At 47.9% G+C, this 24,815-nt stretch overlaps 1 protein-coding gene and 1 pseudogene across 1 annotated transcript in view; both read left to right on the top strand.

Moving 5' to 3' along the window:
• Positions 1–23,488, top strand: part of LOC137335673 (zinc finger protein 271-like) — a 70,609-nt gene extending 47,121 nt beyond the window's left edge. The window contains exon 2 of the transcript XR_010966473.1: positions 23,213–23,488. The gene's annotated coding sequence lies outside the window, so the exon portion shown is untranslated. The remainder of the gene's footprint in view (positions 1–23,212) is intronic.
• On the top strand, positions 599–24,629 carry LOC137336016 (zinc finger protein 229-like; annotated as a pseudogene).
• Positions 24,630–24,815: the final 186 nt, after the last annotated feature.

Genomic DNA, 24,815 nt, shown 5'->3' with positions numbered 1-24,815 from the left:
GGCCTCTCTCTGGGGGCGGGGTCTCTATCTGTGGGGGCGGGGCTCTCCCTGTGGGGGTGGGGCCTCTCTCTGGGGGCGGGGTCTCTATCTGTGGGGGCGGGGGCTCTATCTGTGGGGCGGGGCTCTATCTGTGGGGGTGGGGCCTCTCTCTGGGGGCGGGGCTCTATCTGTGGGGGCGGGGCCTCTCTCTGGGGGCGGGGTCTCTTGGGCGTCGGGCTCTGACGCCGCATTTTCCGGTTGGAATTACCTAGAATGCACTGCGCGGTTGACTCCGCCTATTTCCTGTCACGGGCCCAGCGGCTGAGGCGCTGCGCAATCGGCCAACGGACTCGGGGATCGGAAGACGGTCGGCGAGCGCCCTGACAGGAGATCCTTAAACCGGAGGTAGGCCGCGCAATAGGCCTTTAAAACACAGGGTGCGGCCGCAGGGCCGGATCGTATGCCCCTTGTATTGTGAACCGGGCGGCAGCTGCGAGGCTTCTCCGCATAGAGAGGCCCGGGTTGTCGGCGGAACCTGGCGCCATCTTGGTGCAGGAGGAGGTCGAGTAACGGCGTCTGCGCGGCCATCTTGGTACAGGAGACGGGAGAGTCATCGCGCATGCGCGAACACCTTGGTGCAGGAAGCCGAACTCCAGGACCAGGTAAACAGCGGGGACACTGAGGGGCTACAGTGGAGACTCTGGTAAATGTCCAACTATCCACCTGTCAGCGGGTCATTGAGGGTCTATAGTGGAGTGTCTGGCAAATGTCCGGGACACTGACGGTCAGCAGGCTATTTGACTGTAGAGGCATCACACATTGGTTGTGGAGAGGATCACACTCAGCTGTTATAGCCCTCACGCCCATAGTAGAGACTGCTCCTGTGTAGATAGAGGGCAGGCTGGGAGTCGGGGACAGAAAGCAGCAGTGGGCTGAGTGCAGTGTCCCAGGGGTCAGTGTTAGGAGAGTGATGTTGGTAATGGGGAGAGGTGCTGAGTGCAGTGTCCCAGGGGTCAGTGTTAGGAGAGTGATGTTGGTAATGGGGAGAGGTGCTGAGTGCAGTGTCCCAGGGGTCAGTGTTAGGAGAGTGATGTTGGGGATGGGGAGAGGTGCTGAGTGTAGTGTCCCAGGGGTCAGTATTAGGAGAGTGATGTTGGGGATGGGGAGAGGTGCTGAGTGTAGTGTCCCAGGGGTCAGTATTAGGAGAGTGATGTTGGGGATGGGGAGAGGTGCTGAGTGCAGTGTCCCAGGGGTCAGTATTAGGAGAGTGATGGGGATAGGGAGAGGTGCTGAGTGTAGTGTCCCAGGGGTCAGTATTAGGAGAGTGATGTTGGGGAGAGATGCTGAGTGCAGTGTCCCAGGGGTCAGTGTTCAGAGAGTGATGGGGATGGGGAGAGGTGCTGAGTGCAGTGTCCCAGGGGTCAGTATTAGGAGAGTGATGGGGATAGGGAGAGGTGCTGAGTGCAGTGTCCCAGGGGTCAGTATTAGGAGAGTGATGTTGGGGAGAGATGCTGAGTGCAGTGTCCCAGGGGTCAGTATTAGGAGAGTGATGTTGGGGATGGGGAGAGGTGCTGAGTGCAGTGTCCCAGGGGTCAGTATTAGGAGAGTGATGTTGGGGATGGGGAGAGGTGCTGAGTGCAGTGTCCCAGGGGTCAGTATTAGGAGAGTGATGTTGGGGATGGGGAGAGGTGCTGAGTGCATTGTCCGAGGGGTCAGTATTAGGAGAGTGATGTTGGGGATGGGGAGAGGTGCTGAGTGCAGTGTCCCAGGGGTCAGTGTTAGGAGAGTGATGTTGGGGATGGGGAGAGGTGCTGAGTGCATTGTCCCAGGGGTCAGTATTAGGAGAGTGATGTTGGGGAGAGATGCTGAGTGCAGTGTTCCAGGGACCTATAGGGAAAATGCCCTAACGAGTGCCTTAAATTGGTCCTGAAATTGGAGTCAGTCGTTAGACTGAACTGTGAGAGACGGAAAAGGCTGATGTTTATTCAACCCCTGAGTGGTTGTGGGAGACAAAACATTCTTTACAGGAACTGGGCGGTCTCACTGTCAAGGCCACAGGCTGAGAGATAAATGTCAGCCCTTATCTGTCCCTGGGTAGCTGCTTTGTTAACAAGAGACTGTGTGGTTTGGGGTGAAATCACTGCCTGGCCTGTCTGGATTCTGATCTTCATTATCCTGAAGCCTTCACGGGGACTTCACTGGCTGTTTGAGGTAATGGATACCCAAAGAGCGAATTCTTCCATTACGTGAATCACTCAGATTGGGTCATGGTTCAATTGAGGGAGTTTCTTTGAGAATTAAGGATATAAGATGCTTTTGACACTAAAAAGTAGTAGTGATAAGAGTTTAATTGGAAGTTCTTATTGTTAGTCACACCCTCACCTCCATCTTTGATGCTGCTGTCCCCATTAAAACCATTATTCTCTCTAACCCTGGTCGTTCCCCCTGGTATGGCCCTCTTCTCCGCTCCTTTAAGTCCAAGGGACACAGACTTGAACGTTTATGGCGGACATCTGGTTTAGCCATTCAGCCAGGTTTGGCTGGACCACATAAAGTACTATCGGGTCCTGCTCTTCTCCGCCAAGACTGCTCACAGAAAGATAGTATACAGGTTCCGCCAGGACCACTCGGCTCCAGACCTCATTACAGCCTTGATCCAAACATGGACAAAAGAGCTGAATTCCGGAGGTGAGGTGAGAGTGACTGCCCTTGACATCAAGGCAGCATTTGACCAAGTGTGGCACCAAGGAGCCCTAGTAAAATTGAAGTCAATGGGAATCAGGGAAAACTCTCAAAGGCTGGAGTCATACCTAGCACAAAGGAAGATGGTAGTGGTTGTTGGAGGCCAATCATCTCAGCCCCAGGGCATTGCTGCAGGAGTTCCTCAGGGCAGTGTCCTAGGCCCAACCATCTTCAGCTGCTTCATCAATGACCTTCCCTCCATCATAAGGTCAAAAATGGGGATGTTCACTGATGATTGCAGTGTGTTCATTTCCATTTGCAACCCCTCAGATAATGAAGCAGTCCGAGCCCGCATGCAGCAAGACCTGGACAACATCCAGGCTTGGGCTGATAAGTGGCAAGTAACATTCGCGCCAGATAAGTGCCAGGCAATGACCATCTCCAACAAGAGAGAGTCTAACCACCTCCCCTTGATATTCAATGGCATTACCATCGCCGAATCCCCCACCATCAACATCCTGGGGGTCACCATTGACCAGAAACTTAACTGGACCAGCCATATAAATACTGTGGCTACGAGAGCAGGTCAGAGGCTGGGTATTCTGTGGCGAGTGACTCACCTCCTGACTCCCCAAAGCCTTGCCACCATCTACAAGGCACAAGTCAGGAGTGTGATGGAATACTCTCCACTTGCCTGGATGAGTGCAGCTCCAACAACACTCAAGAAGCTCGACACCATCCAAGATAAAGCAGCCCGCTTGATTGGCACCCCATCCACCACCCTAAACATTCACTCCCTTCACCACCGGCGCACAGTGGCTGCAGTGTGTACCATCCACAGGATGCACTGCAGCAACTCGCCAAGGCTTCTTCGACAGCACCTCCCAAACCCACGACCTCTACCACCTAGAAGGACAAGGGCAGCAGGCACATGGGAACAACACCACCTGCACGTTCCCCTTCAAGTCACACACCATCCCGACTTGGAAATATATCGCCGTTCCTTCGTCTTCACTGGGTCAAAATCCTGGAACTCCCTTCCGAACAGCACTGTGGGAGAACCTTCACCACACGGACTGCAGCGGTTCAAGTAGGCGGCTCACCACCACCTTCTCAAGGGCAATTAGGGATGGGCAATAAATGCTGGCCTCGCCAGCGACGCCCACATCCTGAGAATGAATGAAAGAAAGGTACAGCAAGTGATTAGGAAGGCAAGTAGAATGTTGTCATTTATTGCAAGGGGAATGGAATATAAAAGTAGAGATGTTTTGCTACAGTTGTACAGGGCGTTGGTGAGACCACATCTAGAATACTGTGTGCAGTTTTGGTCTCCTTATTTAAGAAAGGACATAATCGCTTTGGAGGCGTTTCAGAGAAGGTTCACTCGACTGATTCCTGGGATGAGAGGGTTATCTTATGAGGAAAGATTGGACAAGTTGGGCCTGTATACATTGGAGTTTAGAAGAATGAGAAGTGATCTTATTGAAACTTATATATCTTGAGGGGACTAGAAGGGGTAAATGCTGAGAGGATGTTTCCCTTTGTGGGAGAGACTAGAACTAGGGGCCACAGTTTAAAAATCAGGGGTCTCCCATTTAAGACTGAGATGAGGAGAAATTTTTTCTCTGAGGGTTGTGAGTCTGTGGAACTCCTTTCCCCAGAGAGCGGTGGGGGCAGGGTCATTGAATATTTTAAGGCTGAGTTAGATAGATTCCTGATTAGCAAGGGAGTCAAAGGTTATAGTAGGCAGACGGGAAAGTAGGGTTGAGGTCACAATCAGATCAGCCATGATCTTATCAAATGGCAGAGCAGGCTCGAGGGGCCGAATGGCCTACTCCTGCTCTTAATTCATATGTTCACTATTCCAGGATCATCCAGGAATGCAAAGATAACCCCTAGCTTCTCTTCTCCACTAAAATCCGCCTTCTTAAAGCCCTCTTCCCTGCCTCCTTCACCCTCACCTCCAACAAAAAGTGCGAGGAGCTCATAGACTTCTTTGTCACTAAGATTGAGACCATCCATTCAGCCCAACTGCCGCTTCCCTCCCTTCCCCTAGTCCACCAAGCCAAACTTACCACAAGGTTCCCCCTGCCCTATAAGAACAGCAGAAATAGGAGCAGGAATAGGCCATACGACATCTTAAGCCTGCTCCACCATGACTGATCTTCGACCTCAACTCCACTTTCCTGCCCGATCTCCAAATCCCTCGATTCCTTTTGTGTCCAAAAATCTATTGATCTCAGTTTTGAATGCACTCAACGACTGAGCATCCACAGCTCTCTGGGGTAGAGAATTCCAAAGATTCACAACCCTCTGCGTGAAGAAAGTTTTCCTCATCTCAGTCCTAAATGGCCGACACCTTATCCTGAGACTATGACCCCTAGTTCTCGACTCTCCAGCCAGGGGAAACAGTCTCTCAGCATCTACTCTGTCAAGCCCTCTCAGAATCTTGTGTTTCAATGAGATCACCTCTCATTCTTCTAAACTCCAGAGAATATAGGTCCATTCTACTCAATCTCTTCTCATAGGACAACCCTCTTATCCCAGGGATCAATCTAGTGAACCTTCGTTGCACCCCCTCCAAGGCAAGTATATCCTTCCTTGTGTACAGTTTTGGTCTCCTTACCTAGTGCTCCAGGTGTGGTCTCACCAAAACCTATATAATTGCAGCAAGACTTCCTTACTCTTGTACTCCAACTCCCTTGCAATAAAGGCTAACATACTATTGGCTTTCCTAATTGCTTGCTGAACCTGCATGTTAACTTCCTGTGATTCATGTGCAAGGACACCCAAATCCCTCTGAATACCAACATTTCTTAGTCTCTCGCTTTTTAAAAAATATTCTGCTTTTCTATTCTTCCTACCAAAGTGGATAATTTCACATTTCCCCAATTAAACTCCATCTGCCACCTTCTTGCCCACTCACTTAACCTGCCTATGTCCCTTTGCAGCCTCTCTGCATCCTCCTCACAGCTTACTTTCCCACCTAGCTTTGTATCATCAGTAAACTTGGATACTTTACACTCGGCTCCCTATTCTAAGTAATGAATATAGATTGTAAATAGCTGAGGCCCAAGCACTGATCCTTGTGGCAACCCATTAGTACAACCTGCCAACCTGAAAATCACCCGTTTATTCCTACTCATCTTTTCCATGAGACCCACCTCCTGCTCCCTCGACCCTATTTCCACCAAACTGTTGACCACCCGACTTCCTTTCTTGGCCCCCCATGTTAGCTGATATTGTTAACGGTTCCCTCTCCTCAGGTACTGTCCCCCTCCCCTTCAAATCTGCTGCCATCAACCACTCCTCAAATAACCTATCCTTGACCCCTGTTTCCTTGCAAACTACCGCCCCATCTCCAACATCCCTTTCCTCTCCAAAGCCCTTGAACATGCTGTCGCCTCCCAAATCCGTGCCCATCTTTCCCGCAAACTCTAGGGGAATCGAGGGATATGGGATTGGGCGGGAAAGTGGAGTTGAGGTCGAAGGTCAGCCATGATCTTACTGACTGGCGGAGCAGGCTCGAGGGGCCGTCTGGCCTACTCCTGCTCCTATTTCTTATGTTCTTAACTCCAGGTTTGAATCCCTCCAATCAGGTTTCCGCCACAACACTGAAACGGTCCATATCAATCATATGACGTCCTATGAGACCGTGGTAAACTATCCCTCCTCATCTTTCTCGACCTCCCTGTAGCCTTTGACACAGTTGACCACATCATCCCCTCTAACGCCTCTCCTCTGTCGTCCAGTTGGGTGGGACTTGCTCGCCTGGTTCCATTCCCATCTATCCAGTCGTAGCCAGAGAATCACCTGCTATGACTTCTCTTCCCGTTCCCACACCGTTACCTCTGGAGTCCCCCAAGTATCTACACTTGGCCCCCTCTTATTTCTCATCTACCTGCTGCCCCTCGGCAACATCATCAATAAACACATCAGATTCCACGTGTACACTGACGACACCCAGCTCTACCTCACCACCTCTCTCGACCCTTCCACTGTCTCTCATTTGTCACATTGCTTGTCCGACATCAGCAAAAACTTCCTCCAACTAAATATTGGGAAGACCGAAGCCATTGTCTTTGGTCCTCGCTACAAACTCTATTCCCTAGCCACCGACTCCATCCCTCTCCCTGGTCACTGTCCGAGGCTGAACCAGGCCATTTGCAACCTTGGTGTCCTATTTGACCCTGAGATGAGCTTCTGACCCCATATCCGCTCCATCAAGACCACATACTTCCAACTCCATAACATCGCCCATCTCTGCCCCGCCTCAGCTCCTCTGCAGCTGAAACCCTCATCCATGCCTTTGTTACCTCTAGACTGGACTATTCCAATGCTGTCCTCCCATCTTCCACCCTCTGTAAACTTGAGCTCATCTAAAACTTTGCTGCCTGTATCCTAACTCGCACCAAGTCCCGTTCACCCATCACCCCCTGTGCTCGCCAACCTACATTGGCTCCCGGTCCGGGAACGCCTCGATTTTAAAATTCTCATCCTTGTGTTCTAATCCCTCCGTGGCCTCGCCCCTCCCTATCTTTGTAACCGCCTCCAGCCCTACAAACCTCCGAGATCTCTGTAATCCTCCAATTCTAGTCTCTTGCACATCCCTGATTTTAATCGCTCCGCCATTGGTGGCCGTGCCTTCAGTTGCCTGGGCCCTAGCCTCGGGAATTCCCTCCCTAAGCCTCTCTACCTCTCCTCCTTTAAGACGCCCCATAAAACCTACCCCTTTGACCAAGCTTTTGGTTGCCTGTCCTAATATCTCCTTATGTCACTCGGTGTCAAATTTTGTTTGATAATCGCTCCTGTGGATCACCTTGGGACGTTTTACTACAATATAAGCAAGTTGTTGTTTGTAGAAACTGGAGTCTTGGGAAATGATTGTGATAATTTTAAGTGTCTCGCAGTGGAATTAAGTATGACAGTGTGAGGGTTCTATGTCTAGGGTCAGTGGAAGAGAGTCTCTGCATCAGGACAGAAAGTCCATCGGTGGGCAACTCAATCTCTAAAGAGACAGGCGGAGAGGGAGGGGGGGTGGAGAAGGAGGAAGTCAGAGCGAGAGAGAGAGAGGTTACATCTGTTAGAGCTGGAAATTTCTATCAGGCAGATAGACATGTGTCCCTGAGATGTACAAGTTTCCATTAGATGGAGGGAAGTGACATTGAAGACAGTTTGTCCAGATCCAGCTCCCAGTGCAGGAGGTGGATTGACCTGACCTGGAGAACAGACGTGGTGGAGATCCTCATCCCTCGGTCTGTCCTAAAACACACGCACTCGCTCAGAACATTTTTATAGCTTCCTTTTACTGATTTCATTCCTGGTTATCTTTGCTCAAGGATACCCGGCAGCCAGTCCTGCATTCTATATCATCGGAATTTGAATATAGAAGGAGAAGTGTTTCTCTGTTGGAAAAAATTTCAAACATCAGTGTGAGCGGAAAAGCATCGAGACACAGACATCTGAGTGAGAGTGATCCAGACTGTGGAAAGAGCTTTAACCAGTTACACAGCCTGAAAAAACATCAGACCATTCACAGCGGGGAGAAACCGTACACGTGTTCTGTGTGTGGACGAGGCTTCAACTGATCGTCCAACCTGGAGAGAGACAAGGACACCCGGACCACGGAGAAACCGTGGAAATGTGGGGACTGTGGGAAGGGATTCAATTACCCGTCCCAGCTGGAAATTCATCGACGCAATCACACTGGAGAGAGGCCGTTCACGTGCTCCGTGTGTGGGCAGGGATTCACTCAATCTCACCACCTTCTGACACACCAGCGAGTTCACACTGGGGAGAGGCCGTTCACCTGTGCAGTGTGTGAGAAGGGATTCATTCAGTCGTCCCACCTCACTGCACACCAGCGAGTTCACAAGTGACTGCAGGGGTTGGGTTCTGCTGGTATTGCTGCTGTTAAATCACATCCAGGACTGAACCATGTTCATTCTGACAGTTGGGGTTTGTTTCTGATGTTAAACTCCAGCCTAGTTATAGGGGTTATTAATATTCTGTACAAGTGTCAAATAAATCAATTTTAATTTAAACACAGTGTGTCTAGTCCTTGATATCTCGATGATAAGACACGCTGATCGGGGGCTAATTATGAAGTGAGTGGAATCCATCTTCGAACTGAGTTCCTCCACCTTTTTTAAAAGATGGATTTACAATGATAGAGATAAGAAAATTCGACTTTATCACAGGGTCCACTTCAATCAGCCAGAGCAGATTTCAAGTGCCCTTTTGTGAAAAAAGAGCTTCCTGATTTCACTCCTAGCTGCCCCAGCTCTCATTTTAAGGTCACGCCCTCTTGTTCTGGATTCCTCCACCAGAGAAAATAGTTTCTGTTTCTACCCTATCGAATCCCTTTCTTGTTTTAAATACCTGGATCAGATCTCAACCTTCGAAACTCAAGGGCATACAAACCAAGTTTCTGCATCCAGTCCTCATAATTGATCCCTTCAAGCCCCAGTATCATTCTGGTGAATCTGCACTGTCCCCACTCCAAGGCCAATCCACCCTTGTTGAGGATCGGTACTCCAGAGGGGCCCTGACCAAGGCTCTAGAACTGAAGCATCACTTCCTCCTCTTTGTATTCCATACCTCGAGATAAAGGTTTTCATTCTATTGGACTTTGTGATTACTTTTTGCATCTGTCCACTAGATTTTGTTGCAAGGACACCCAAATCCCTTTGCTCCTCCACAGTTCCCATGTTTCTCAATTTAAGAAAATTCTCCGCTTTATCTTTCTTGCATCCAAAGTGGGTGACCTCACACCTGCCACCTTTGGCCACTCACTAACCTGTCTATGTCCGTTAGTAGCTTCCTTCTCCCATCTACACAACGTACTGTGCGACACAACTTACCGTCATCTGGAAACTTGGATCTACAGCTCTCTAATCCTTCGTCCAAGTTATTGATCATTATGGTGGAAAGCTGAGGCCCCAGTACAGATCCCTGGGGACACCACATGTTCCATCCCGCCAATCAAAGAACATTCCCTTTATCCCCACTCTCTGTCTCCTACCTCCCAACCAATTCCAACCCATCCACAAGGTTACATTCAATTTTGTGTGCTTTTAATTTTGCTAATAATCTCTTGTGCTGGATCTTATCAAATGCCTTCTGGAAGTCCATATAAACAACATCCATAGACACTCCACTGTCCACCTTATTAGTGACCTCAAAAAATTCAACTACATTAGTCCAGACATGACCTACCCTTCACAAATCCATGTTGACTCTCTTTGCTCAGCTCAGACTTCAAGTGCTGAATCATTTTGTCCCTGATGATAGATTCCAGTAACTTCCCCACAATTGACGTTAAACTGACCGGTCTGTATTTTCCTGATTTCTCTCTCCCTCCTTTCTTAAATAACGGAGTGACATTTTCAATTTTCATATCCAAAGGCACAATTCCTGAGTCTAGAGAACTTTGGGAATTTATGACTAATCTGTAATTTTCCCACCTGTTTCCTTTAATACCCTGGGGCGGAAATATCAGGTCCTGGAGATTTCATTCTTTGTAGTTATTTATTTATCTATTTCTAGAGCTGACAGACTCACCTTTAATATTAAACATTCATCAGATGGGTTTAATTTAGTTACTTTTTATCGCACACTTCAGTTTTATTCCCCTCATTCTTTCTCTTACCGATGTCATTTTTTATTTATTTCCTTGTTATTACTTCTTTCGTACAAACCTCAGATTACTCAGTCTAAGTTCCCTTGGTTGACTTGAAGTTTTCACCTCCTGCATCGTATCCTGAAGATCCACTTCAGGTAATTACTGGGGAGAGCACACGGCGAGGTACTGGGGAGAGCACATGGTGAGGTTGCAGTTTTCGGAGGTGCTGTCGAAGAATCCTTGGCGAGATGCCGCAGTGCAGATTGTACACACTGCAGCCACGGTACACCGCTGGTGGTGAAGGGAGTGAATGTTTAAGGTGATGGATAGGATGCCGATCTAGCAGACTGCTTTGTCCTGGATGGTGTCGAGCTTCTTGAGTGTTGGTGGAGCTGCATCCACCCAGGCAAGTGGAGAGTATTCCATCGCACTCCTGAGTTGTGCCTTGTAGATGGTGGAGAGGCTTTGGGGAGCCGGGAGGTGAGTCACTTGCTGCAGAATACCCAATCTCTGACCTCCTCTTGTAGCCACGGCATTTATGTGGCTTGTCCAGTTGAGATTCTGGTCAATGGTGACCCCCAGCATGTTGATGGTGGGGGATTTGGCGATGGTAATATCTTTGAATGTCAAAGCGAGGTGGTTAGACTCTCTTGTTGAAGATGCTTATTGCCTGGCACTTGTCTGGCGCAAATGTTACTTGCCACTTATCAGCCCAATCCTGGATGCTGCCCGGTTCTTACTGCACGCGGGCGTGGACTGCTTCGTTATCTGAGGAATTTCAAATGGAGCCTGTGCCATGTGGGAACTCCAGGACAATCACAGGTGCAGGAAGTGTTGTCAGCTGGAGGAGCTCGAGCCCTGGATTTCGGAACTTCAGCAGCTGGTGTCACTACGGTGCATCAGCGAGGCTGAGAGCTACGTGGACAGCACGTTTCAGGAGATGGTCACCCCGCAGCTTAAGAGAGTGCAGGCAGAGAGGGACTGGGTGACCGCCAGACAGACAAGGAGGACCAGGCAGGTAGTGTAGGAGTCACCTGAGTGCATCTCACTCTCTAACCAGTATTCAGGTCTGAATTCTGGTGAGGGAGAGGGTTCCTCTGTGGAATGCTGCCAGAGCCAAGTTCACAGCACCATGGATGGCTCAGCTGTATGGGGAGGGGTGGAGAAAGATCAGGAGAGCATTAGTGAAAGGGGATTCTATAGTCAGGGGAGAAGACAGGTGTTTCTGCAGCCACAGACATGATTCCACGATTGTATGTTGCCTCCCTGGTGCCAGGATCAAGGATGTCTCTGAGCGGCTGCAGAACATTCTGGGGGAGGGGGGAGCAGCTTCCAAAGGAACTTTCAAAAGGCAAGTGGACATGTAGTTGAAGAGGACTAATTTGCAGTGTTATGAGGAAAAAGCTGGGATGTGGGACTAAACTGGATGGCTCTTTCAAAGAGGCGGCACGGGCACGACTGGCCGAATGGCCTCCTTCTGTGCTGTAAGATTCTATGATTGTATCTCGCGGCGTGCGCCTTGAGTCGTTTTTTTTCCTCACCCTGCAGCTCCAAATATTTTTGCACCACAAATTGCTGGAAGTGCAAATTGATAACGGTGTGGCGAGGTCAAATGGGCATCTGGGACCTTGGTGAACGATGGGACCAATATCTCTTTAACCAATGAAATTAAATGATAGAGAATGAAACGAGCTAAATGCCGGGGAAGGAAATAGGGTTAATTAGTGTCAATTAAGATACAAGAAGAGAAATAAAGAGAGGGGAAGAAAAATTCAATTCAGAGAGAGAGAAAAATTCAATTCAGAGAGAGAGAAAGAAGAGACAGAAAGGAAAAGTAAGAAAAAAAAATTTAGAATTTCAAATTTAACATTTAAAAACTCTCTAGAACAATTTACTACCTGCAGGAGTGAGACACCTTCAAAGCAATGATACTGGTTACTAAAGGATGTCAAGGGCTTGGAAAGGGTGCAGAGCAGGTTTACCAGGATGGTACCAGGGATGAAGGACTTCAATTACTTGGAGAGATTGGGTAAGCTGGGATTGTTCTCCTTGAAGCGGAGAAGGTTAAGGGGAGACCTAATAGAGGTATTCAAAATTATGTGGGGTTTTGATGGAGCAAGTAGGGAGAAACTGTTTCCTCTGGCACATGGAACAGTAACCAAAGGTCACAGATTTAAAATATTTGGCAGAAGAACAAGAGGAGAAATAAGGAGAATTTTTTTCACACATAGAGGGTTGTTAAGACCTAGTCCATGTCCAACTACAGTTGAGGGGAAATCCTCGGTTGAGGAAAAAGGAAGACATATTGGAAGCACTGGTGTGGAAGGTGGCATCATTAGAACAGATGAGACGGAAGAACTGGGAGAAGGGAATAGAGTCCTTACAGGAAGCGGGGTGGGAGGAAGTGTAATCAAGGTAGCTGTGGGAGTCGGTGGGCTTATCATAGATATTGGTGGACAGCCTATCTCCAGAAATGGAGATAGAGAAGTCGAGGAAGGGAAGAGTCGGAGATGGACCATGTGAAGGCGAGGGAAGGGTGGAAATTGAAAGCCAAGTTGGTGAAATTTTCCAGATCGGGGCGAGAGCAGAAAGCAGCACCGATACAAACATCGACGTACCGGAAAAAGAGATGAGGGAGGGGACCTGAGTCAAGGAATTCCAGCCCACAAAAAGGCAGGCATAGCTGGGACCCATACAGTTTCCCATAGCGACACCTTTTATTTGGAGTCAAAGGAGAAGTTGTTCAACGTAAGAACAAGTTTAGCCAGGCGGAGGAGGGTGGTAACCGCGGACCTCGATCCCAATCAATAATTTGTAAAGTTTACATGACTTCTGTCCTTTTTGTACCCTCTACCCCTATTTGTAAAACCGAGGAACCCGTGTGTTTTTTCGAACCACTTTATTAACTTGTCCTCCCACGTTTTAAAGATCTGTGTATCTGAACCCTTTGTAGGTTTAGAGATATTAACCTAACATGGCTAAAATACATTGACATAAAATGTCTGATCTAATGTGTATTATGGGAAAGAGGAGTTTAGTCTGAGTTCGAAACTCAGACAAGCCCTTCTCAGCAGACAGGTCGCCTTGGCAACACTGATAAGACATTCCATTCCACAGAATCACTGGTTAGAAACTCTACAATCAGATAAGGGGAAAGAACGGGAGTTTGTCTGTTATGAACCACCATCGAAACTTAAACCAGAGTGAGCAATAGATTATAAAGTGTGATGTTTCTACCTACAATTGTGAAAATATAACAAATAACATAATTAACAGTGGGCAGGGTGGTTTAGGGGTAATGAGAAAATTACTGAAGAAAAGTAACTGCTGGGAACCAAGGAATGTGTCCTTCTAAATCACAGATCAGAGAAGTCCCAGCTGTCTTTTCCTCCCTTCCTGCCGAAACCCAGCAGAGAAGACAAACGAGAGTCAGGTGACAGAGATGGATGTATAAAAGTGAGTGGATACTGATGGAAGGGGGGCAGTGGGGACTGGAGACACCGGAGATCCAGCTCAGGGAGCCCGAGGTTCCATCCAGCGGGCTGACACTGTTTACATCCCTCCAGTCTGAAGAACATCCATTAACCACTACTCTCTCTTTTGTCCTTTACCCAAGTCCCGATCCATGCTGTGCCCCTCTTCCTATAATTTGTAAGTCTTAATTTTATCATCAAGCCTCCTGTCGGGCACCTTCTCAAACACCTTTAGACAATCCATCGACACAACATCCACTGCATTCCCTTTATCACTACACTGTTATTATCTCAAATAATCAATGCTGGCCTTAATTAATTAATCTATTTTGCGAACAAATGTTGAAATGTTTGATCCACACCACAGGGTTTCATATGTTTAAAGCAGAAACAGAAAGGTCCGGCATTCTCCTGGAGTTTAAGATAAATTAAGTTTTAAAAGATGGTAGTGGTTGTTGGAGGCCAATCATCTCAGCCCCAGGACATTGCTGCAGGAGTTCCTCAAGGCATTGTCCTAGGCCCAACCATCTTCAGCTGCTTCATCAATGACCTTTGCTTCATCAATGACCTTCCCTCCATCATAAGGTCAGAAATGGGGATGTTCGCTGATGACTGCACAGTGTTCAGTTCCATTCACAACCCCTCAGATAATGAAGCAGTCCGAGCCCGCATGCAGCAAGACCTGGACAACATCCAGGCTTGGGCTCATAAGTGGCAAGTAACAATCACGCCAGACAAGTGCCAGGCAATGACCATCTCCAACAAGAGAGAGTCTAACCACCCCCCTTTGACATTCAACAGCATTACCATCGTTGAATCCCCCACCATCAACATTGCTGGGGGTCACCATTGACCAGAAACTTAACTGGACCAGCCATATAAATACTGTGGCTACAAGAGCAGGTCAGAGGCTGGGTATTTTGCAGCGAGTGACTCACCTCCTGACTCCCCAAAGCCTTTCCACCATCAAGTCAGGTGTGTGATGGAATACTCTCCACTTGCCTGGATGAGTGCAGCTCCAACAACACTCAAGAAGCTCGACACCATCCAGGACAAAGCAGCCCGCTTGATTGGCACCCTATCCACCACCCTAAACATTCACTCCCTTCACCACCGGCGCACAGTGGCTGCAGTGTGTACCATCCACAGGATGCACTGCAGCAACTCGCCAAGGCTTCTTCGACAGCACCTCCCAAACCCACGACCTCTACCACCTGGAAGGACAAGAGCAGCAGGTACATGGGAACAACACCACCTGCACGTTCCCCTCCAAGTCACACACCATCCCGACTTGGAAATATATCGGCCGTTCCTTCAGCGTCGCTGGGTCAAAATCCTGGAACTCCCTTCCTAACAGCACTGTGGGAGAACCTTCACCACACGGACTGCAGCGGTTCAAGAAGGCGGCTCACCACCACCTTCTCAAGGGCAATTAGGGATGGGCAATAAATGCCGGCCTCGCCAGCGACGCCCACATCCCATGAACGAATAAAAAAAAAACGTTATAAAAATTATGCAGCGTCTCAGGCAATGAGGAAGATCTGGGCTCAGCCCCGCCCACTCGGTGCCGTAAGTCCTGCCCCTCACACACATTCCCATTGGTTGGAGGATCGACCGCCCGTTTGGTTATCTGGTCCATCAGCGCTCTTCCTATTGGCCCTGAACTCCCCTTAATTTGCAGGGCCACGGGGAAAGAACGAGGGAATGGGACTAACCGAATTGCGTTTAGCAAAAAGCCAAATTTTTTTTTATTCGTTCATGGGACGTGGGCCTCGCTGGCAAGGCCAGCATTTATTGCCCATCCCTAATTGCCCTTGAGAAGGTGGTGGTGAGCCGCCTTCTTGAACCGCTGCAGTCCGTGTGGTGAAGGTTCTCCCACAGTGCTGATCGGAAGGGAGTTCCAGGATTTTGACCCAGTGACGATGAAGGAACGGTGATATATTTCCAAGTCAGGATGGTGTGTGACTTGGAGGGGAACGTGCAGGTGGTGTTGTTCCCATGTGCCTGCTGCCCTTGTCCTTCTTGGTGGTAGAGGTTGTGGGTTTGGGAGGTGCTGTCGAAAATGGCCTCCGTCTGTAACCATTCTATGATTCTGAGCTCTGGGGTTTCAATTTATTTCATTATCCTCGGACCAAACTAGGTTTAAACTAGAGTGGCAGGGGGATGGGAACCTGAGCGGGGAGTCAGAAGAGAATAAAGTTGAGAGCAGCAAGAGAGGTGAAGACCTGGGGGAAATCTACAATACAAATAGTACAAACAGTTGTTCAAGAACAAGTGAAAGGGAAAAGCGTAGAGCAGCAGAAAGAAAGTGTACTTTAGGCACGACAGATAAAATAAAAACTAGAAGGCGCAAGGCGATTAACCCAGCATCAAAGCTGTGGCAGGGGTTTGGGAACCTGAGCAGGGAGACAGAGGAAAGTGTGTTAGGAAGGGACAGAAGGTATGGAGTGAAAGGTAAAGTGTTAAAAAAGGAAAAAGCAGGAACTAAGTGTCACAAAACATATTTGAAAGTTCTTTATCTGAATGCACGTAGCATTCATAACAAAATGGACGAGTTAACGGCACAAATAACTACGTATGGGTATGATCTTGTGGCCATGACAGAAACATGGCTGCAGGGTGACAACGACTGGGAATTAAATATGCCAGGGTATTTAACAATCAGGAAGGACAGGCAGGAAGGAAGGGGAGGTGGGGTGGCTATGTTAATAAAGGAAGGAATCACTGTAATACAGAGAAATGATATTGGGACAAAGGATCAGGATAATGAAACAGTTTGATTAGAGATAAGGAATAATAAGGGGAAAAAAACACTAGTGGGCGTAGTATATAGGCCTCCTAATAGTTGCAACTCTGCTGGAAGAAGTATTAATCAGGAAATAGTCGAGGCATGTAATCAGGGAACAGCTATAATTATGGGGGATTTTAACTATCATATTAACTGGACAAATCAAATTGGGCAGGGCAACCTTGAGGAAGAGTTTATTGAGTGTATTAGGGATGGATTTCTTGAGCAGTATGTAACTGATCCTACAAGGGGGCAGGCAACCTTGGACCTGGTCCTGTGTAATGAGCCAGGATTAATTAATAATGTCCTAGTTAAGGATCCCCTTGGAATGAGTGACCATAACATGGTTACATTCCATATCCAATTAGAGGGTGAGAAGGTTGGTTCTCAAACAAGCGTACTGAGCTTGAATAAAGGAGACTATGATGGTATGAGAGCGGAATTGATTAAAGTGGACTGGGAAAATAGATTAAAGGGTAAGACGGTACATGAACAGTGGTGTTCATTCAAGGAGTTATTTTACAACTTTCAAAAAAAATATATTCCACTGAGGAAAAAAGGGTGTAAAAGAAATGACAGCCATCCGTGGCTAAGTAAAGAAATTAAGGATAGTATCCGACTAAAAACAAGGACGTATAAGGTAGCCAAACTTAGTGGGAGGATAGAAGATTGGGAAGTCTTCAAAAGACAGCAAAAAGTAACTAAAGGATTGATTAAGAAAGGGAAGATAGATTATGAAAATAAATTCGCAAAAAATATAAAAACAGATAGCAAGAGTTTCTACAGTTATATAAAAAGAAAAAGGGTGGCTAAGGCAAACGTAGGTCCCTTAGAGGATGAGACCGGGAAATTAATGGTGGGAAACATGGAGATGGCAAAAATGCTGAACAAATATTTTGTTTCAGTCTTTACGGTAGAGGACACTAAGAATATCCCAACACCGGACAAACAGGGGGCTCGAGGGGGGGAGGAGCTAAATACGATTAAAATCACTAAGGAATTGGTACTCAGTAAATTAATGGGACTCAAGGCAGATAAATCCTCTGGACCTGATGGCTTACATCCGAGGGTCTTGAGGGAAGATGCAGTAGGGATTGTGGATGCTTTGGTAATAATTTTCCAAAATTCTCTGGACTCGGCAAAGGTCCCGGCAGATTGGAAAACTGCTAATGTAACACCCTCATTTAAAAAGGGTAGTAGGCAGAAGGCTGGAAATTATAGACCAGTTAGCCTAACATCTGTGGTGGGTAAAATTTTGGAGTCTATTATTAAGGAGACAGTAGCGGAACATTTGGATAAACATAATTTAATAGGACAAAGTCAGCATGGCTTTATGAAGGGGAAGTCATGTCTGACAAATTTGCTTGAGTTCTTTGAGGACATAACGTACAGGGTGGATAAAGGGGAACCAGTGGACGTAGTGTATTTAGACTTCCAGAAGGCATTCGACAAGGTGCCACATAAAAGATTATTGCTCAAGATAAAGAATCACTGGATTGGGGGTAATATTCTGGCATGGGTGGAGGATTGCTTATCTAACAGGAAGCAGAGAGTTGGGATAAATGGTTCATTCTCGGACTGGCAACCAGTAGCCAGTGGTGTTCCGCAGGGGTCGGTGCTGGGTCCCCAACTCTTTACAATCTATATTAACGATTTGGAGGAGGGGACCGAGTGTAACATATCAAAGTTTGCAGATGGTACAAAGATGGGAGGGAAAGTAGAGAGTGAGGAGGACATAAAAAACCTACAGGGGGATATAGACAGGCTGGGTGAGTCGGTGGAGATTTGGCAGATGCAATACAATATTGGAAAATGTGAGGTTATGCACTTTTGCAGAAAAAAATCAGAGAGCAAGTTATTATCTTAATGTCGAGAAACTGGAAAGTACTGCAGTACAAAGGGATCTGGGGGTCCCAGTGCAAGAAAATCAAAAAGTTAGTATGCAGGTGCAGCAGGTGATCAAGAAGGCCAACGGAATGTTGGCGTTTATTGCTAGGGGGATAGAATATAAAAAATGGGAGGTATTGCTGCAGTTATATAAGGTATTGGTGAGACCGCACCTGGAATACTGCATACAGTTTTGGTCTCCATACTTGAGAAAAGACATACTTGCTCTCGAGGCAGTACAAAGAAGGTTCACTCGGTTAATCCCGGGGATGAGGGGGCGGACATATGAGGAGAGGTTGAGTAGATTGGGACTCTACTCATTGGAGTTCAGAAGAATGAGAGGCGATCTTATTGAAACATAGAAGATTGTGAAGGGGCTTGATCGGGTGGATGCGGTAAGGATGTTCCCAAGGATGTGTGAAACTGGAACGAGGGGGCATAATCTTAGAATAAGGGGCTGCTCTTTCAAAACTGAGGTGAGGAGAAACTTCTTCACTCAGAGGGTAGTAGGTCTGTGGAATTTGCTGCCCCAGGAAGCTGTGGAAGCTACATCATTAAATAAATTTAAAACAGAAATCGACAGTTTCCTAGAAGTAAAGGGAATTAGGGGTTACGGGGAGCGGGCAGGAAATTGGACATGAATTTCGATTTGAGGTTAGGATCAGATCAGCCATGATCTTATTGAATGGCGGAGCAGGCTCGAGGGGCCGATTGGCCTACTCCTGCTCCTATTTCTTGTGTTCAAACACGTTCTCCCTGCTTCCAATCTCTTTGCTGTCAGACCAGAGATTAAGATCATCAATGGCGGCTGTATCACCCAGCATGCAGCGCGGTACAGAATGTGCCCTATCTGAATCAGTTGAACCCAGTGCGCAGGCGCGAGAGAGGGCAGCGTGCAGTGCGTCCTGAGCATGCGCGGCCAGTGGAGGTTGCGGGAGTCGGAGTGGTCGGTGCAGGTCAGAGGATCGGAGGGAACAGGTTAATAAACCCCGGGGGGACCGGGCTCAGGTTCCACAAACACCGAGTGCGGCCCCGGGGTCGAGTATAAAACAGCGAACATTTTCTCCCCGCCGCGGTTTCTCGCTTCTCGCATTTCCCTCCGGCCCAGCTCTCGACAAAAGGCCCTCGGCCTCCGCGCGTGCGCAGTGTAAACCGGAACACCTCAGGGAGCGTCTGTAAATGAAGGCGAAATGGTGACGGGGTCAGGGAGCGTCTGTAAAGGAAGTAGGATTTATGCCGGGACGGGGAGAGCCCTTGATCAGAACTAGGAGATATTACAGATGAACAGCTTACAGGGAGGGATAGAGCGAGATAGAACATTTACAAAGAAAGGTAAAGTGATTGATCGGTAAAGTGATTTTTTGGGGAACAGGAGTGGGGGTAAATGACAGAATTGATAATAGCAAAAGACGAAAGGAGGGACAATGGGAGAAAGTAGAGAAAAAAATACATAAACAAGACCCAGAGGATGTGAGAATAGTTAAAGCAGGTTTGCAGAGTCGGAGAGACAACTTCTTCATTGCAACAATTATACATTCCTTTCTGGCACAAAAGCACAACGAAAAATGGCCCAACCATGGCTAACAAAAGAAATTAAGGATAGTATTAGATCCAAAGAGGAGTCATATAAAGTTGCCAGAAAAAGTAGCAAGCCTGAGGATTGGGAGCAGTTTAGAATTCAGCAAAAATGGACCGAGAGATTGATTGAGAGGGGAAAAATAGAGTATGAGAGTAAACTTGCAAGGATCCATAAAAGTGGACTGTAAAAGCTTCGACAAGCATGTAAAAAGAAAAAAAGATTAGTGAAGACAAATGTAGGTCCCTTACAGTCAGAAACGGGAGAATTTATAATCGGGAACAAGGAAATGGCAGAGCAATTAAGCAAATACTTTGGTTCTGTCTTCACGAAAGAGGACACAAATCACTTTCTAGAAATGCTAGGGTACCAAGGGTCTAGTGAGAAGGAGGAATTAAAGGAAATTAGTATTAGTAAAAAAAAAGTGCTGGAGAAATTAATGGGACTGAAAGCTAATAAATCCCCAGGGCCTGATAATCTGCATCCCAGAGTACTAAAAGAGGTAGCCATGGAAATAGTAGATGCATTGGTTGTCATCTTCCAAAATTCTATAGATTATGGAAGAGTTCCTGCAGATTGGAGGGTGGCAAATGTAAACCCACTATTTAAAAAAGGAGGGAGAGAAAATACAGGGAATTACAGGCCAGTTAGCCTAACATCAATAGTGGGGAAAATGCTAGACTCTATTATAAAGGATATAACAGGACACTTAGAAAATATCAACGGGATTAGACAAAGTCAACATGGATTTATGAAAGGGAAATCGTGTTTGACAAACCTACTAGAGTTTTTTGAGGATGTAACTGGTTGAATAGATAAGGGAGAATCAGTGGATGTGGTGTATTTGGATTTTCAGAAGGCCTTTGATAAAGTCCCTCATAAGAGGTTAATGTGCAAAATTAAAGCACATGGGATCGGGGATAATATACTGGCATGGATTGAGAATTGGTTAACAGACAGGAAACAGAGAGTAGGAATAAATGGGTCTTTTTTGGGGTGGCAGGCGGTGACTCGTGGGGTACCGCAGGGATCAGTGCTTGGGCCCCAGCTATTCATAATATATATCAATGAATTGGATGAGGGAACCAAATGTAACATTTCCAAGTTTGCTGACGACACAAAACTAGGTGGGATCGTGAGTTGTGAGGAGGATGCAAAGAGGCTTCGAGGCGATTTAGACAAGTTGAGTGAGTGGGCAAATACATGGCAGATGCAGTATAATGTGGATAAATGTGAAGTTATCCACTTTGGAAGAAAAAACAGAAAGGCAGAGTATTATTTAAATGGTGATAGATTCGGAAATGTTGATGTACAAAGGGACATGGGTGTCCTTGTACACCAGTCACTGAAAGCAAAGATGCAGGCGCAGCAAGCAGTTAGGAAGGCAAATGGTATGTTGGCCTTCATTACAAGAGGATTTGAGTACAGGAGCAAGGATGCCTTACTGCAGTTATACAGGGCCTTGGTGAGACCACACCTGGCGCATTGTGTGCAGTTTTGGTCTCCTTACCTAAGAAAGGATATACTTGCCATAGAGGGAGTGCAGCGAAGGTTCACCAGACTGATTCCTGGGATGGCAGGACTGTCGTATGAGGAGAGATTGGGTCGACTCGGCCTGTATTCACTCGAGTTTAGAAGAATGAGAGAGGATCTCATTGAAACGTATAAAATTTTGACAGGGCTAGACAGACTAGATGCAGGGAGGATGTTTCCCCTGGCTGGGGGGTCCAGAACGAGGGGTCACAGTCTCAGGATACGGGTTAGGACATTTAGGACTGAGATGAAGAGAAATCTCTTCACTCAGAGGGTGGTCAACCTGTGGAATTCTCTACCACAGAAGGCTGTGGAATATATTTAAGAAGGAGATACATAGATTTCTGGAACAGAAGGCATCAAGGGGGATGGGGAGAGAATGGGAATATGGTATTGAGATAGAGGATCAGCCATGATCATATTGAATGACGGAGTAGGCTCGAAGGGCCGAATGGCCTACTCCTGCTCCTATTTTCTATGTTTCTATGTTCCTGCCTCCCGCGGGCCACGGTCACACTATTGAACATCAAGCAATCATTTCCCAGACTGTCACTGAGCTCATCTCTTCTGGAGGGGAAACCAGTGAGTGTGGAACTGAACCCAGCCAGAGTCAGCACCTTCAGGGGAGGGGAGAGAGGGGAACCAGTGAGTGTAGAACTGAACCCAGTCAGAGTCAGCACCTTCAGGAGAGGGAGAGGAACCAGTGAGTGTAGAACTGAACCCAGTCAGAGTCAGCACCTTCAGGGGAGGGAGAGGGAGAGGAACCAGTGAGTGTAGAACTGAACCCAGTCAGAGTCAGCACCTTCAGGGGAGGAGAGAGAGGGGAACCAGTGAGTGTAGAACTGAACCCAGTCAGAGTCAACACCTTCAGGGGAGGGAGAGGGAGAGGAACCAGTGAGTGTAGAACTGAACCCAGTCAGAGTCAGCACCTTCAGGGGAGGGAGAGGGAGGGGAACCAGTGAGTGTAGAACTGAACCCAGTCAGAGTCAGCACCTTCAGGGGAGGGAGAGGGAGAGGAACCAGTGAGTGTAGAACTGAACCCAGTCAGAGTCAGCACCTTCAGGGGAGGAGAGAGAGGGAGGGGAACCAGTGAGTGTAGAACTGAACCCAGTCAGAGTCAGCACCTTCAGGGGAGGAGAGAGAGGGAGGGGAACCAGTGAGTGTAGAACTGAACCCAGTCAGAGTCAGCACCTTCAGGGGAGGAGAGAGAGGGAGGGGAACCAGTGAGTGTAGAACTGAACCCAGTCAGAGTCAGCACCTTCAGGGGAGGGAGAGGGAGAGGAACCAGTGAGTGTAGAACTGAACCCAGTCAGAGTCAGCACCTTCAGGGGAGGAGAGAGAGGGAGGGGAACCAGTGAGTGTAGAACTGAACCCAGTCAGAGTCAGCACCTTCAGGGGAGGGAGAGGGAGAGGAACCAGTGAGTGTAGAACTGAACCCAGTCAGAGTCAGCACCTTCAGGAGTGCGAGTAAATTGGGAACGGAGGAAAAATGTTGGAGATGGTGGGATGGGTTTGGATTTCAGCGCAGGGAGGAGGGAGAGTGTGTGGGTCGGGGATTTACAGCTTTGGGAGAATAAGAGAGGAAAGAATGTTCCATGGAAACTAGAATTGTCTGTTCTGAATTTCTATCCTGTATTTACAGTGATAACTTTCATAAACTCCTTTTCCAGGGTATTAGAAGGGGAGGATTTGCAGACGAGAAACTCAAACCAAAGATCACGTCAAGATCTGACAGAGTCACTCGATTCATCAGGACCTGAGTATCATCGGCCTTTGAATGTGGAAGGAGAAATGTTTGTCTGTTCTGTCTTTGGGAGAAGATTTCATACATCAGTGTGAGTGGAAAAGCATCGAGACACACACACCCGAGTGAGAGTGTTCCAGTGCACTGACTGTGGAAAGAGCTTTAACCAGTTACACAGACTGAAAAAACATCACACCATTCACAGCGGGGAGAAACCGTATACGTGTTCTGTGTGTGGACGAGGCTTCAACTGATCGTCCAACCTGGAGAGACACAAGGACACCCGGACCACGGAGAAACCGTGGAAATGTGGGGACTGTGGGAAGGGATTCAATTCCCCGTCTGAGCTGGAAACTCATCGACGCACTCACACTGGGGAGAGGCCGTTCACCTGCTCCGTGTGTGGGAAGGGATTCACTCAGTCATCCAGCCTCCTGACACACCAGCGAGTTCACACTGGAGAGAGGCCGTTCACCTGCCCTGTGTGTGGGAAGGGATTCACTCAGTCATCCAGCCTCCTGACACACCAGCGGCTTCACACTGGAGAGAGACCGTTCAGTTGCTCTGACTGTGGGAAGAAGTTCAGGTATTCATCAAACCTCATTGAACATCAGCGAGTTCACACTGGGGAGAGGCCGTTCACCTGCACTGAGTGTGGGAAGGGATTCACTCACTCATCCAGTCTACTGAAACACCAGCGTATTCACACTGGGGAGAGGCCGTTCACCTGCCCGGTGTGCGGGAAGGGGTTCCATACCCCATCCCAGCTGGAAACGCATCGGCGCAGTCACGCTGGGGAGAGGCCGTTCACCTGCACTGAGTGTGGGAAGGGATTCACTCAGTCATCCAGCCTGCAGACACACCAGCGTATTCACAATGGGGAGAGGCCGTTCTCCTGCTCCGTGTGTGGGAAGGGATTCACTCAGTCATCCAGCCTCCTGACACACCAGCGACTTCACACTGGAGAGAGGCCGTTCAGTTGCTCTCACTGTGGGAAGAAGTTCAGGTGTTCATCCAACCTGCTGAAACACCAGCGAGTTCACACTGGGGAGAGACCGTTCACCTGCTCCGCGTGTGGGAAGGGATTCACTTGTTCATCCCACCTCACTGAACACCAGCTTGTCCACACTGATAAAAGACCTTTTAAATGTTCTGACTGTGAGAAGAGCTTTAAAATCAGACGGGATCTGCTGAGACACCAGCGCACTCACACTGGGGAGAGGCCGTTCACCTGCTCCGTGTGCGGGAAGGGATTCACTCAGTCATCGACCCTGCTGACACACCAGCGAGTTCACAAGTGACTGCAGGGGTTGGATTCTGCTGTTAATCCCATCCAGGACTGAACCATGTTCATTCTGACAATTGGGCTTTGATTCTGCTGATGTTAATAACCCCTATAACTGGGCAGGAGTTTAATATTCCAGATATATGTCAAATAAACCAGCTCAGTTCCAAACACACGGTGTGTCGAGTCCTTGACGTCTCTAAGATAAGAGGAGACTAATTGATGTCCGGTTAACAACATCCCT

The sequence above is a fragment of the Heptranchias perlo genome, chromosome 20, assembly GCF_035084215.1.
Source record: "Heptranchias perlo isolate sHepPer1 chromosome 20, sHepPer1.hap1, whole genome shotgun sequence".
In the NCBI taxonomy this organism is placed as follows: Eukaryota; Metazoa; Chordata; class Chondrichthyes; order Hexanchiformes; family Hexanchidae; genus Heptranchias; species Heptranchias perlo.
Note: the sequence above shows the minus strand (reverse complement) of the source record. Positions and strands in the feature narration are given on the sequence as shown.